Source organism: Dendropsophus ebraccatus, chromosome 2 (genome assembly GCF_027789765.1).
Source record: "Dendropsophus ebraccatus isolate aDenEbr1 chromosome 2, aDenEbr1.pat, whole genome shotgun sequence".
Taxonomy (NCBI): Eukaryota; Metazoa; Chordata; class Amphibia; order Anura; family Hylidae; genus Dendropsophus; species Dendropsophus ebraccatus.
The window spans coordinates 185,666,289-185,680,759 of record NC_091455.1 but is presented as its reverse complement, the minus strand read 5'-3'; the positions used below and the strand labels follow the sequence as shown (position 1 = coordinate 185,680,759).

Genomic DNA, 14,471 nt, shown 5'->3' with positions numbered 1-14,471 from the left:
GTCAGAATGATGATTCCTCACAAGATGCCTTGTATTGAGAGTAGAAAAATATAATTCTTCATTGCCATGTTGGCAGCTCTATATGTCCTAGATGGTTTCTTCCGTTAAAGAGGTAGATAGGTTGGAGGTGGAGCTACTTTGGGGGGAAGAGTCTAGTTCTCAGTTTATATCATCGAATCACAGTATAAATAATAATGTATATTTTATATCACATGGTACATCCAAATTTCCACTTATGCTTGTTTTCCTTCTAAGGGCCTGTGCACACTGAGCAAAAGAGGAGGAGTTTATGAGCAGAGTCCACGTGTAAGATTCCGCTTGAAATTCTGCCTGTCCTATTGCTTCGATGGCATTTCTCGTGGGCCTCCGCTCTTCACTTAAAGAATAAACATGTTCATTCCTTGAGCGGAGAGTAGAAGTGCATGGGAAATCCTATTAAAGCAATGGGACAAGCAGGATTTCAAACAGAATCTTTCTTTTTTTTACTGTATACTATACTATAGTGTGAAACGGGAAAGAAGAAAATATTGTTGGGTGAAAGTTAAGAAAAAAATGCAATTGCGCAATTTTGTGAACCGTTAATATTTACTATACACCATAAATTATATCACTACATGTTAAAACTGATTTTAAAGGGGAATTCCACAAAAGGGAAATTTGTTTTCTATTAAAAGTACATTAAAGGTTATATAGATGTGTCTATACAATGTATTACCGTATGGTGCGGTTCTGCCACACTGGTAGCTAATAAAAATACAGGAAGTGAAGAAAAATGGCCCCAGTGCCAATTCACATTGTCTCCTGCTCCCTCTTCTCTCCCACCTTAGGAGACAGAGATTCCATGCCTCTGTCTCACATTGTGTGTGTTTGCTGAGCACAGGCTGATGATGCAGACAGGGGGCAGGGTGTGATGTCACAGGAGGCTTGGCTGGATCCCCTAATCCCCTGAGTGAATCCCCAGAAGCAGGTGCTGCAAGGACTGTAGTTTGTGATGAACAGCTGAGGGAAAGCAGTGCATTCTGGAACCAGTACTGCATTCTGGGAACTGCTCAACCAAGAAGTACAGAAACACAGAACAAACCAACCCTCCCCCCCCAAAAAAAAAACAAAACAAAAAAAAAAACAAATGAATTTTTGGTAGCTTAAAAACTGGGATAGATAGATAAGTAATTCTTTATGCTTCTCCAGAAGTTTCATTTTTTTTTTAACCTCTACCTGGAGTTCCCCTTTAACTTTATTCTTATGGTAAGTAGGGTAAGGGTAAGATACAAATGTCAATACCGATTATATTATTATTTTTACATTTTTTATGTAGATTTATTTTTATTTAACCCCTTCATGACCGATGGTCATTGATGCATGGATATCCAGGTCAAATTGAAGCAATGTTTCTCCTCACTCTCTAAGAGCTATAGCACTTTTATTCTTCCACCTACAGAACTGGTTGAGTGTCATTTTTTGCAACATGATCTCTAGTTTTTTTTTTCTTATCATACTGGTGTAAGAGAAAATTTTTGATTGATTTATATTATTTTTTTTAATATATAATATAAAAAAATTAGCAATCCTGTTTCCCCTCCCCCCTGCTTTTCATTTAGGCTGTGCGGGAACAATATTGTTATATTTTAATAGATCGGACAATTTTGCATGCTACAATATGTAATATGTTTATTTATTTATTTATTTATTTTATTTTTATAATGGAAAAGGAGGTAATATAAATCTTTATATTATAATCTTTTTAGTTTTTTTTTTTTAAATATGTTTTAAAACTTTTATTTTTTACACATTTTGTATTGCATATATAAGTCCCTTGGGGACTTATACATGCAATGCTCTGATTGCATATACTGCCATAGCATAGCAGTCATCAGTGTTATCGGCGATCTGACAGCAGACTCTAGGTCCTTGTCCGGTCACTAACTTAAATGCTGCAATCGCTGTGCATCTACATTAAACACTGCGGCTGTCTGTCATTATGCTCGGGTCTGGGGACAGTAATGTGTGCAGGACTAATCACATTGAAACGGCGTTGCACACTTTAAAACCCCTTCACTGTTCGGAACGTTAATATACATTTCTGCTGCACGGAGTATTGCAGCAGGAACGTATATAGCTGTATGGCTGATGTGAATGGGTTAAAAAAATGGTAAAAGGAGGGTGAATAGAATTTTTATTATTAGGCAGAGGGAACATTTTTTCTGTACACCTGTTTGGTCCCCTGTGGAAATTTTATAAGAAATCATTTGATTGCTTTTCTAGATCAATGCATAACATATTTAATTGATCTATTCAGTTGCCACTCTGCTAGTACAGCCTATAGCAGACTACTCTAGCAGGCTTGTCATTGCAGCCATGGAGGCCTTAAGAAGGCATTAATAAACAACCAGCACTTCATGATTGCATTGTGGGGGGGCAGAGTATTGGGTAATGACCCAGATTTATTGGTTGGAGTTGGGGCTGGAGTTTGTTAAATGTCATTTTGCCTTTATTTATTAATTATTATTATTTTTTTTTTTTTTAAAGGAGTCTCAGCACCTGGAACCCGACTGATACAAACTTCTGACAAGTCAGAAGTTTTTTTGAAATGATAGTCACACTTAAAATGTAACTTTGTTTATGGCTAGTACAATGCTTTTAAATCCATAGTCCTTTATACTAAATGCTTCCGGCATGGCCTATTAGGCAGATATTAATGGCAGACCTGGGCACACTGTCAAGCCAGGCCATAGTAACCATCAGTACCCCTTGATCACACCCTATAGTGCTGATGCTGCAGTGACATTAATTAACAATCTAGGATAACACAGGCGCAGGAGCTGTGCCTGTGTCATCCGCAGCGGGTCACAGCTATCAGCGATAGCCTGGGACCCGCCGCAACGACCGCAGCATCTATAGAGGTCCTGACAGAGAATTCTCCCTCTACAGAGGGAGAATTCTCTGCTGGAGTCCATCGAGGTTCTGCCATCACTCAGGCTTCCAGTTTCCTAACTACGGTGGCCGGTGGGGGGAGGAAGCAAAGGCTGGGCGCGTGGGAAGAGCGGGGAGCCACCTCCCCTCTCTCCCCTGCTGCTGTCACAAGATTGTAACATAAGCTGATCCCATAAGCTGATGTCCAAACACGACCTGGGCATTGAGGCATCAATGACCAAAGGTCGTAAAAGGGTTGAAATTAACTCTTATACTGGCAGTTGCAGCAGGAGCCCATCTGTGTATTACTGCTGAGCTCCTCCTAGATACACTGGCTCGTACCTACAAGATCAACTTCATGAATATATACATCACAATGTGAGAACTGCACCCAAACATGGCAGACACATCTATAATCAGTCACTAAGAGGTTAAATAAGGTTTATTCTTAGTATAATACTTATGCAGTTTCTTCATTCATTCTAGCTGTAGACGTCAATATCTTCCTCCAGTACTTTCATTTCCTGCTGGATTTAGCCTTAGAATCCATGTCCCTTCATTTTTATTGCCTTAACTGCTACATTAATGAATTTCAGTTGCCTTCTGTTTTACTGTATGTCTCCAGGTACATTCTTCTCCGGACGTTTAGAGTGATTTCATCTTGTCATGTGTTCAGAATTGAGCAAATGACCTCAGGAGCTGTCATTGACCCGGGCCCCATCAAACTGAATGATTCTGTTAGTGGTGTAGAGATCTTGCCGGTGGTTTTACTATCAGATGACATCTGGGCTCCAATTTGGCTCCTTCTGTGTTACAGCTCCAGGAATAGTGAGGTTGAGGTCCAATGCTTCATGAATAGGAGTACTTTGAGATTAATATTATTATAATATACAGAGTGGTAACAAGGCGATGCTAGGGCCACAGATGACAAAAGCAGAGACAGCACCTCTCTTGTCTCCAGTTCAGGTGTGGTTTGCAAGTAAGCTCCATTCACTTTGACTAAACTAAGTTGCAAATCCTACACCCAAACTGGAGACAAGAGTGGTGCTGTCTCTGGAAGAAAGTGGCCATGTTTTTCTAATGTTCGATGACCCCTTTAACCCCTTAAGGACATCAGGCGTACATTTACGCCCCCGCTGTCTGGGCTTTAAGGCACGAGGGCGTAAATGTATGCCCTGGCACGGTCCCATGCTACGGAGCCAGGCCCTCATCCTCAATGGTGGGCGACCGCGATCTCGCGGTCGCCCGCCATTAACCCTTTAAATGCTGCGATTGCGGAGTTTAAGTATAAGTGAGCATCTCCGGTCACTTAGCGATCGGGACCCCCGCAGCATGTCTGCAGGGGTCCCGATCGCATTTTCTGACTGCCGGAGGTCTTGTATGTATAAGATAGTTCCCTAAGAGGACTATCAAAGTGCAACAAAATAAATAAATAAATGTTTTACACAATGCCCCAAAGCCCCTCCCCCAATAAAAGGGAAAATCACCCCCCTTCCCATTTCATACATAAAACACATAAAAACTAATAAAGTAAATTAACATAATATATACCGTAGCGTGCGTAATTGTCCGATCTATTAAAATAAAACAATATTATTCCTGCACGGTGAACGGCGTGAACAAAAAGCAGTAAAAAAACGCAGAGATTGCTTCTTTCTTAATGACATTTTATGTATAAAAAAATTTATAAAAAGCGATCAATACGTTTGATGTAGAAAAATTTTTACTAATAAAAACTAGAGATCATGATGCAAAAAATGACACCCCATATGACCCCGTAAGTGAAAAAATAAGTGCGCTATAGGAGTCACACTAGGACCATTTTAAATATGCCTATTTGCAAAAAAAAAATGTTTTACTGCTAATAAAAATAGTAAAACGTAAGAAAACCTAGTAACCATGCATATCGCTGTGTTCAGACTGACCTATTTAATAAAGGAAAAATACCAGTTTTACTGTTAAGTGCATAATGTAAACATGGAAGCCCCCCCAAAATTTGCGGAATCAAATTCTTTGACCCAAGTTCACCCCATAAATGATATTTTGGGGTTCCGTCATTCATTTTATGGCAGATTGAAAGATGCCATTACAAAGTAAACCTGCTCCTGAAAAAAAACAAGTCCTCACATGGCCCTGTAGATGGAAAAATTAAAGCGTAATGGGTCTTAGAAGGCGAGGAGGAAAAAACGAAAACGCAAAAGTGACAATTGGCCCGGTCCTTAAGGTCATTTCAGGCTCTGTCTTTAAGGGGTTAAACTAGACGTACAGTATGTGATCTCAGTTTAGTGCATCTGGCTGATTGATACATCTGATGAATATGTAGACCATACAGTTTATTTTTAGGCTAGATTCACACTGGACATATCCACAGTGGATTTCGTACTGTGAGTTCACAGCGAAATCCACTGCGGATACCTCTCCTGTCACTTCCAATGTGATTACATTACATTACAGGATTGTCACGGAGCGACAGCAGCAGATTGTTAATATCTTAGTCATTTGTTTTTCAACTTGTTGAAAGACAGCGACAGACAACGTGCAGCAGACATCATTCATGTCGGCTGATCATTGTCTTCAATTACACAAGACTATTTTCGCCTATAAAGGCTGATATTGGCCGAATACGGCCGATTATCATTTGGTTTAATAGGGCCTCGAGTTTAACAATGGCTTTTCTTGTTGTTGCTATTGTGTCCAAAGCACTATCCTACTCTATCAGGAAGAGCAGGAAGAGCAAGAAGGAGGAAAATGTGGAGACATACTTCTGCATAGACTTCTACTTCTATACTTCTACATATACTGCGCCCCCTGCTGGACCCTTCAGGTACATACACTAAAGTCGTGACCTCACTTTTTTTTTTTTTTTTAATAGAAAATGAAACCTGTCTGATTTACTAAATTGAGGAAAAAAGCACTATGGGGGAGATTTATCAAAATGGTGTAAAGTGGAAGTGGCTCAGTTGCCCCTAGCAACCAATCAGATTCCACCTTTCATTTTCCAAAGAGTCTGTGAGAAATGAAAGGTGGAATCTGATTGGTTGCTAGGGGCAACTGAGCCAGTGTCACTTTACACCATGTTTGATAAATCTCCCCCTATATGTATATATTTCCCATAATTAGTGTACATTAGGCATTTGTTTACCTTTGCTTATTTAATAATATATTAAACAATAGATTTTGCCCATGATTTTGCCCATAATTGTCCTTTAAACAGGTGTTATATGACTTAGTGGCACACCTGTACTAGGACAATACGTGTGTATACAAAAACTGGGGGCACAGCATGCATTAAGTAGGTGCTTAAAATATTTGACTGCATAAAGCATTGTATCTACCTATACTTGGCCACAGGAGGCATGTCTGGCTACAAGATTAGCCATACACTTGTGATCGGTATCAGCCAATCTTTCATGAGCTTTGACAGAAAATCCAATATATGTAGGTTTTTTAAAGTTTTTATTGGAAGATTTTTTTAAATATTTTGTTCTCCTCTCTCCTCCTCTCCTCCGCTTCAGGACTCTGAATGTTCTGGAAAAAAAGAAGAAAAAAAGATAAAATTAGACAATAAAGTTAGATTTGATAATAAGATTAAGTTCAGGTCAGTACATCAGATCATGTTGGTGTTCTAAATCACATTGAGGATGTTCATGATATTCTTTACATTGATGATGATGATGATGATGATAATGAATTATAGTATATACTTACCATTCTAACCTGCCACTGACTGAATCCATATTATCACCTCCTCCCCAGGAATATTATTCTGAGGATTCTCTGTAAAACAGAAGATATAAATTATTTTATGGTATGAATAGTGCAATTGTACATAAGACAGGTAAAAAAAAAGACAAGTAGCAATGTAGATGAGTTATATTATTGTTATATGGGTTATAAAAATAAACTTACCTTGGGCACGCAGAGTAGCCCTCTTCTCTCTCCAGGCAATGACTTTCATACTAAAAATGAAATGAAGAAGGTTGTAAAGATGACCCTGTGCTATACAGTAACAACAGTGACCATTAGGAGACAAGATAAACATACAGTACATGGTAACTTACCACAGGTACTCAATAAGCCATCCCAGGAAGATTAGCACCAGAATTATCAATATAATTAAAAATGTAAATCGCAGCTCTAAAATCCCTGAAAAATAAAGAATTGTTGTTATTTTGAGAATTTGCACCCATATAAATTCACTCCATTGCCAATAGACATAACATAAATATACAGTATTGTAGTACTTACCATCCATCGACGTTCTCGTCCCCATCCTTTGCCCATCAAAGGTAACAGCCAGCGTGTGAGCTGGAATTTACCCCTGCTCAGCACTGTGACATCATCATGATGTCATACATACATACACATATGCAAATGATGCTGCATCCTCCTATATAATACTGATAACTGGCAGCTGCCTATGCATGGACAGAAGAATTGTATAGAGGGAAAATCTGGATTTGTTTTTTCAAAAACCTGCCAATATATGAATTATACTAATATTAATAATAATAATAATAATAATAATAATAATAATGTTATTTAATAATAGATTAATGTTATATAACCAAAATTTCCAAGAACAGGCTAATAAAATCTATATGATAAAAATGAAAGTCTGTCTGTCTGTCCTCTATAAATTTACAAACGCCTAAACCGTTCGACCCCCAAATTCGCCACACAGATATATTGGGTGCCCGGGAAGGTTAGAGCGCAGGTCCCGTCCTTACCAGATGTACAGGAGGGGAGGGGGAGGGGGAAGAGCGGCGCCCCATAGAGATGAATGGGAGAATCTCCACACTGCACACACAGGTGATATAATTAGCCCTGCAACTTCCAGCAGAAACGGCAGGTGGAAGCCTTAGCAACCAATAGGATTACTTCTTTGATTTTCACAGGGAGCTGGAATCTGATTGGTTGCTAGGGCCAGCTGCCTCACAACAGATCCACAGTAACAGTGTATATACAGGTGGAGCTTTATCAAACATAGTGTAAAGTGAAACTGGCTCAGTTGCCCCTAGCAACCAATTAGATTCCACCTTTCATTTTCTTAAGAGTCTGTGAGGAATGAAAGGTGGAATCTGATTGGTTGCTAGGGGCAACTGAGCCAGTTTCACTTTACACCATGTTTGATAAATCTCCCCCGTTGTGTATACAGTAAGGGGCTTACCTGCTGGGTGGTGATGTTGGGGAATGTATAGAGCAAGAAGGTGTTAGGGAATGTATAGAGCATACTGTGTGTGGAGCACCGATTCTGATAAAGCGTGGGGGGAGGAATGCCGAAAGGGAAGGGGGGGGCCCTCTCTTGAGGGCTTTGCACCGGGCCCACCAGTGTATTAAAACAACCCTGGTGGGGGGCAGAGTAATTGGTAATAACCCAGATTTATTGTTTGGAGTGGGGGCTGGAGTTTGTTAAATGTCATTTCATCTTTATTTATACAGTACATGGTGACAGTTGGACCCCAACTGATACAAACTTCTGACAAGTCACTGCACCCAAACATGGCAGACACCAATATCATCAGTCATTATGAGGTTAATGGTATGTTCACACTGCGTATGAATCCGTCCGTAGATTGTACGCTGCCGTACATGTGCGGCTGAAACTACGGCCGTGGGAAAAATCGACATGCGGCCGGATGCGTACGAACTGCGAACATACGCCCATAGTACAGTTATGCTTCTCTAGCTTGTTTCGTAGCGATCTGAAACAGGTCATATACTTGGAAATCTTCGCCCAGCCCCGTCAACCACACAGAACCTTTTGGATCGAAAAATCTAGTTCAATTTGGCTGAAATAAGTACTTCGTACGGGACCGCATGAAAATCCACGGCCGTGAGTTTCAACATTTCCGTCCTCAAACAATGGTCTTGTTCATTTTTCCAGGCGCCGTATACGATCCGCCCGTAAGCTCATACGTAGTGTGCACTGTGCGGCCGTATATCGTATACTTTCAAGCGAACGCATCAACCTCAAAACTACGTGCGTATATTTGCGATTCGCACTACAGACGGATTCATACGCAGTGTGAACATAGCCTAAAGAAGGTTTATTCTTAGTATAATACTTATGCAGTTTCCTATGACTTTTAGCATTCTAGCTGTAGACAATGTCTTCCTCCAGTACTTTCATTTCCTGCCTATATCGTCCAGGCAGCCCATAGAAGATATCAGCAGTCGGATGCCGCCACTCCTATTCCACGAAGCAACGGCAATATATCGTTGCTATCTTAGTCAATTGTTTTCAACTTGTTGAAGGGCAACGATAGACAACGATCAGATGACATTGTTCATTTCAGATAATCTTTGTCTTCTATCACACAAGACTATTATCGACCGTAAAGGCCGATGTCGGCCAAATATCGACGATAATCGTTTGGTGTAATAGGGCCTTAAGCTTAACAATGGCTTTTCTTGTTGCTGCTCTTGTGTCCAAAGTACTATCCTACTCAAGTCTGAACAGGAAGGAGGAAAATGTGGAGACATAGTTCTGCATAGACTTCTAGTTCTATACTTCAACATATACTGCGCCTCCTGCTGGACCCTTCAGGTACATACACCCAGGTCTTGCGGTCACTTTTCTTTTTTTAGAGAAATTGAACCCTGTCTGATCTACTAAATTGAGGGGAACTAGCACTATATGTGCATTTCCCATAATTAGTGTAATTAGGAATTTGTTTAACTTTGCTTATCTAATAACATATTAAACAATAGATTTTGCCCACAGTTTTCCTTTAAACAGGTGTTATAAGACTTAGTGGCACACCTGTACTGAGACACTACAGGGGACATTTATTAAGTCCGGCGTTTTTTACGCCAGACTTATAAATGTCCCCGCATCTCCGGTGCTACGGGGATTTATGTAGAGGCGGACTGCCTTTACATAAATCCCGTGCGCGTCGGTGCGCACAGCCGAAAACCTACGCCAGCTGAGGACTGGAGTAGGTTTTCGGCATATCTTTTTGCGGAACGGATGGTGAATCGCGCGGACTCTGAGTCCGCGCCCTCCGTTCCGCCCCCTTCACGCCCCCTCCCCGCCCCCCCCAGCGTACCCGGCAGAAAGTGCCGATTTGCGAATATTTTATTTGCAAATCCGCCATTTGCGCATAAAATAATGCGCAAATCGGCACTTTCCGCTGGAAAAACCCTGTACGCCCGTTGATACATGTCCCCCTACATGTGTATACAAAAACTGGGGGCACAGCGTACATATAGTAGGTGCTTAAAATTACTATCAGGCCTATCTGGCAGCAGGGGGCATTGCTGACCATAGGGGACATATTTGACCATTTTTGACTGCATGGGTATATCTGGCTACATAAAGCATTGTATCTACCTATACTTGGCCACAGGAGACATGTCTGACATGTTTGACAGAAAATCCAATATATGTAGGTTTTTTGAAGTTTTTATTTGAAGATTTTTTTTTAAACATTTTATTTTCCTCTCTCCTCTGCTTCAGGACTCTGAATGTTCTGGAAAAAAAAAATTAAAACTAGACAATACATAAAGTTAGATTTGATAATAAGATTAGGTTCAGGTCAGTACATCAGATCATGTTGGTGTTCTAAATCACATTGTCATCATATTCTTTACATTGATGATTGATGATGATGATGATGATAATGAATTATAGCATATACTTACCACTCTAACCTGCCACTGACTGAATCCATATGATGACCTCGTCCTCAGGAATTAAATTCTAAGGATTTTCTGTAAAATAGAAGATGTAAACTATTTTACGGTGTGAATGGTGCAATTATACATAAGACAGGTAAAAAAGACAAGTAGCCGTGGAGGATTCCACTCCTGATAGTAACATAGACACCATGTAGATGAGTTATATTATTGTTATATGGGTTATAAAAATAAACTTACCTTGGGCACGCAGAGTAGCCCTCTTTTCTCCAGGCAATGACTTTCATACTAAAAATGAAATGAAGAAGGTTGTAAAGATGACCCTGTGCTCTACAGTAACAACAGTGACCATTAGGAGTGACTCCTATAGAACAAAGACAAGATAAACATACAGTACATGGTGACAGTAACTTACCACAGGTACTCAATAAACCATCCCAGGAAGATCAGCACCAGAATTATTAATATAATTAAAAATGCAAATCGCAGCTCAAAAATCCCTGAAAAATAAAGAATTGTTTTTAGAATGTTTATTTAGAGAATTTGCACCCATATAAATTCACTCCATTGCCCATAGACATAACATGAATATATTGTAGTACTTACCATCCATAGACGTTCTCGTCCCCATCCTTTGCCCATCAAAGGTAACAGCCAGCGTGTGAGCTGGAATTTACCCCTGCTCAGCACTGTGACATCATCATGATGTCATACATACATATATGCAATATGCTAATGATGCTGCATCCTAGTATATAATACTGATAACTGGCAGCTGCCTATGCATGGACAGAAGGATTGTATGAAGGGAAAATCTCGATTAGTTTTTTTCAAGTACCTCTCAAGATATGAATTATCCTTATATAATATTAATAGAATAATGTTACATAATAATAGATTTATGTTATATAACCCACATTTCCAAGAACAGGCTAATAAAATATTACATAAATATCACATACATGTCATTGTAGTATGATGAGATCTTTGCTGTCATAGAAAATGCTGCTATAAAGGGGCATTGCTATCAGATACCCATAGGGTTACTTGAAGGGGGATTGGCATGTGTTAACCCCTTTAGGACCGGGCCTGAAATGGCCTTAAAGGGGTTCTGCCACCAATTGATTTATGTATAATTCACTAAAGAACAGAAATGTATGCAAGTTTATAATTTATACTTCATTAAAATTATCTCTCCTTGAAAAGATACTTACCTTTGACAGCAGGGGTGGCACCCCCTGCTGTTCCAGTAGAGCAGCCTCTGTCCGTCCATGTGAGAGCCTCTCTGGCCGAGCATGCGTACTTCTCCTCATCTCCTCACTGCCTGTGCTGTTGTGATATCCCTCCGCCTGGGGCCGGATCTAGGAGCTTCCCCTGAAGGATCTGTATGGGGACTGCAGCATATACAGCCTGGCCACTACAGGGAGCCCACAGCTGCATAATACATATATAATCCCCACACAGTGCCCCCAGCTGAGAGGAAATCCCTGTGGTCATATGCAGTATTCTCTGACTGGCGATTCCCTCCCAGCTGGGAGTCACGGGTGACCCGGGGGGCGGAGCCATGGAGTGCAGAAGTCTCATCACCAATATCTGTGTGTTCAGGGCCTAGTATATAAGGGGGAGGGGGGTGTTCCTGTATGATACAGTTCTCCCCATATGCCAAGCAGGACCTGGTGCCAATACAGTACCCCTTCCTTTCCCCAAGATGGGCACTAGTACTGCTCAGCTATCCCATCATCTTGTAGTCAGTATGATGGGGGTGACTCAGCTCTCCCAGCATCTTAGGCTGCATTCACATGTTCTGTCTTCTGTACGTAAACAAGGACAACATGGACAGTGAATGCAGAACCCCCTTCCCTCAGGATGATGTGTCAATATCATGCCAGGAGTGGGGAAACAGTTTGAATCTACACGGCACTGTAGTGATAGAGCTGTGCAGATTCAAACTGTTTCCCCGCTCCCGGCATGATATTGACACATCATCCCGAGGGGGTTGTCCAGTACAGGCATTCACTGTCCATGTCGTCCGTGTTTCACAGACAGAACACGGAACGCGTGAATGCAGCCTGAGGATTTGTCCACACTACGGAATTCTGCACAGGCGGATTACGCTGTCTGCCCAAAGAATGAACGGGTTCATTTTCCAGGCAGAGGGCGGAATCCGCCTGTGCATAGAATGGAGTCTACAGCACAGGCGGAGATGTGTGTGGCCACGAGCTGGGGCGAGCTGTGGAATCCGTGAAGAGTTCTCTGTGAGAATTCCTTAGTCTGGAATTATACTGAGTATAAGGATAAGTCCAGACTACGGAATTCTCGGAGGTCTACGGAGGTCTCCCAGCATTTTGTAGTCCATATGGTCGGGGTAACCCAGCTTTCCCAGTATACTGTAGTCAGTATGATGGAGGTTACCCAGCTTTCCCAGCATCTTTTACTCAGTGTAATGGAGGTCACCCAGCTTTCCCAGCATCTTGTACTCAGTGTAATGGGGGTCACCCAGCATACTGTAGTAAGTATGATGGAGGTCACCCAGCTTTCCCAGCATCTTGTACTCAGTGTAATGGGGGTCACCCTGCTTTCCAGCATCTTGTATAGTAGTCAGTATGATGGAGGTCACCCTGCTTTCCAGCATCTTGTATAGTAGTCAGTATGATGGAGGTCACCCTGCTTTCCAGCATCTTGCAGTCAGTATGATGGAGGTCACCCAGCTTTCCCATGGGTAGTGGCACCCTGGTACAAGTAGAGGTTAGGGAGCTGAAGAGCAGGCAGAGGTAGGAACCTGGGAAAGCTGGATAACAATCTCTGTAATGGCCGAGTCTGTTTAAAACCTAAAAATATGACTCATCTCATGTCCAGGAAGCTGAGCTGAAAGGAGCTGTTTGATAATGTTAAAACAAATCCATGTCTAAACCCTTAAGGGGTGGATTTCCTACAGGGGGATTCTTACATGGGGAAAAAACATATTGGGGCTGGCGTTACTCGCAGGTTGTTGACTATCTTCTTGTGAAGACTACCTATGGGGGGACGACAAAGGGACCTAAGGGGGGGCCTAAGTACTATTTGAGGGCTCAAACTGGGTCTAAATACTACATGGGAGCACAAAGTGAGCACTGTTACAGTGAGGAGGATGGTGCTGGAGCAAGAAGCCTAAAATGTTTTTCTTGAGTCCGTGGAGATGAGACACCACCAGGGGAAGTCTTCATGATGGCCAGGCAAGATGGAGGAGATAAAGAAATGTGAGCGACTCCGATCAGAGAAGACACCCCCTTGTGAGTGACGTATAGAAGATGACCCCTGTAAGTCACTGAATGTAACTGCACTGTACAGGGGCGGAACTACCGCAGTAGCAGCTGTAGCTGCTGCTATGGGGCCCCGCTTATCAAGGGGCCCGGCAGTGGGGACTGTGTGTGATGTCCCCTGGTTAGCTGTTCAGGACACTAGCTAACCAGGGGAGAACGATGTTTGTAGAAATGCCAAGGAACACTTACCAGCAGGGGGCACGGCATCAGAGTGTGCAGAGAGAGAGAGAGAAAGGGGGAGGTAAAGCATGGCTGCACCTTTTACCTCTGTCACTGCCTGGAGCCTCCTCTCCCCCTGCAGCAGCTAGAGGCCGCTCTACTGTCTGGCCTGTCAGCTGCCTGTACGGAGGGGCATCCTGCCAAGTTGGATGACCTCTGACCCCTAGCCCTCTCCCGCAGGCAACTGCAGAGAGACAGCTCTTTCCTCCTGTAAGTATACACTAGCACTGATAGTGTGTGTGTAAGGGGGGAGGGGGATATGCTGGCTGATAGCTTACAAAGAAGCATAAGTGTTTTTTTTTTTATTTCTACAGAATTTGTGACATTATAGGACTACAACTCCCAATGTGATCTGTCTGCCCCCCCCCCCCAAAAAAAAAGACTCAAACAGATCACACTGGG

At 41.9% G+C, this 14,471-nt stretch overlaps 1 long non-coding RNA gene across 1 annotated transcript; it reads right to left on the bottom strand.

Moving 5' to 3' along the window:
* Positions 1–6,369: 6,369 nt before the first annotated feature.
* On the bottom strand, positions 6,370–7,223 carry LOC138784807 (uncharacterized). The gene is made up of 5 exons (XR_011361949.1): positions 7,159–7,223; positions 6,972–7,056; positions 6,820–6,869; positions 6,619–6,687; positions 6,370–6,438 (listed from the first exon to the last, which is right to left on the bottom strand). It is a non-coding gene; the product is annotated as an uncharacterized lncRNA (long non-coding RNA).
* Positions 7,224–14,471: the final 7,248 nt, after the last annotated feature.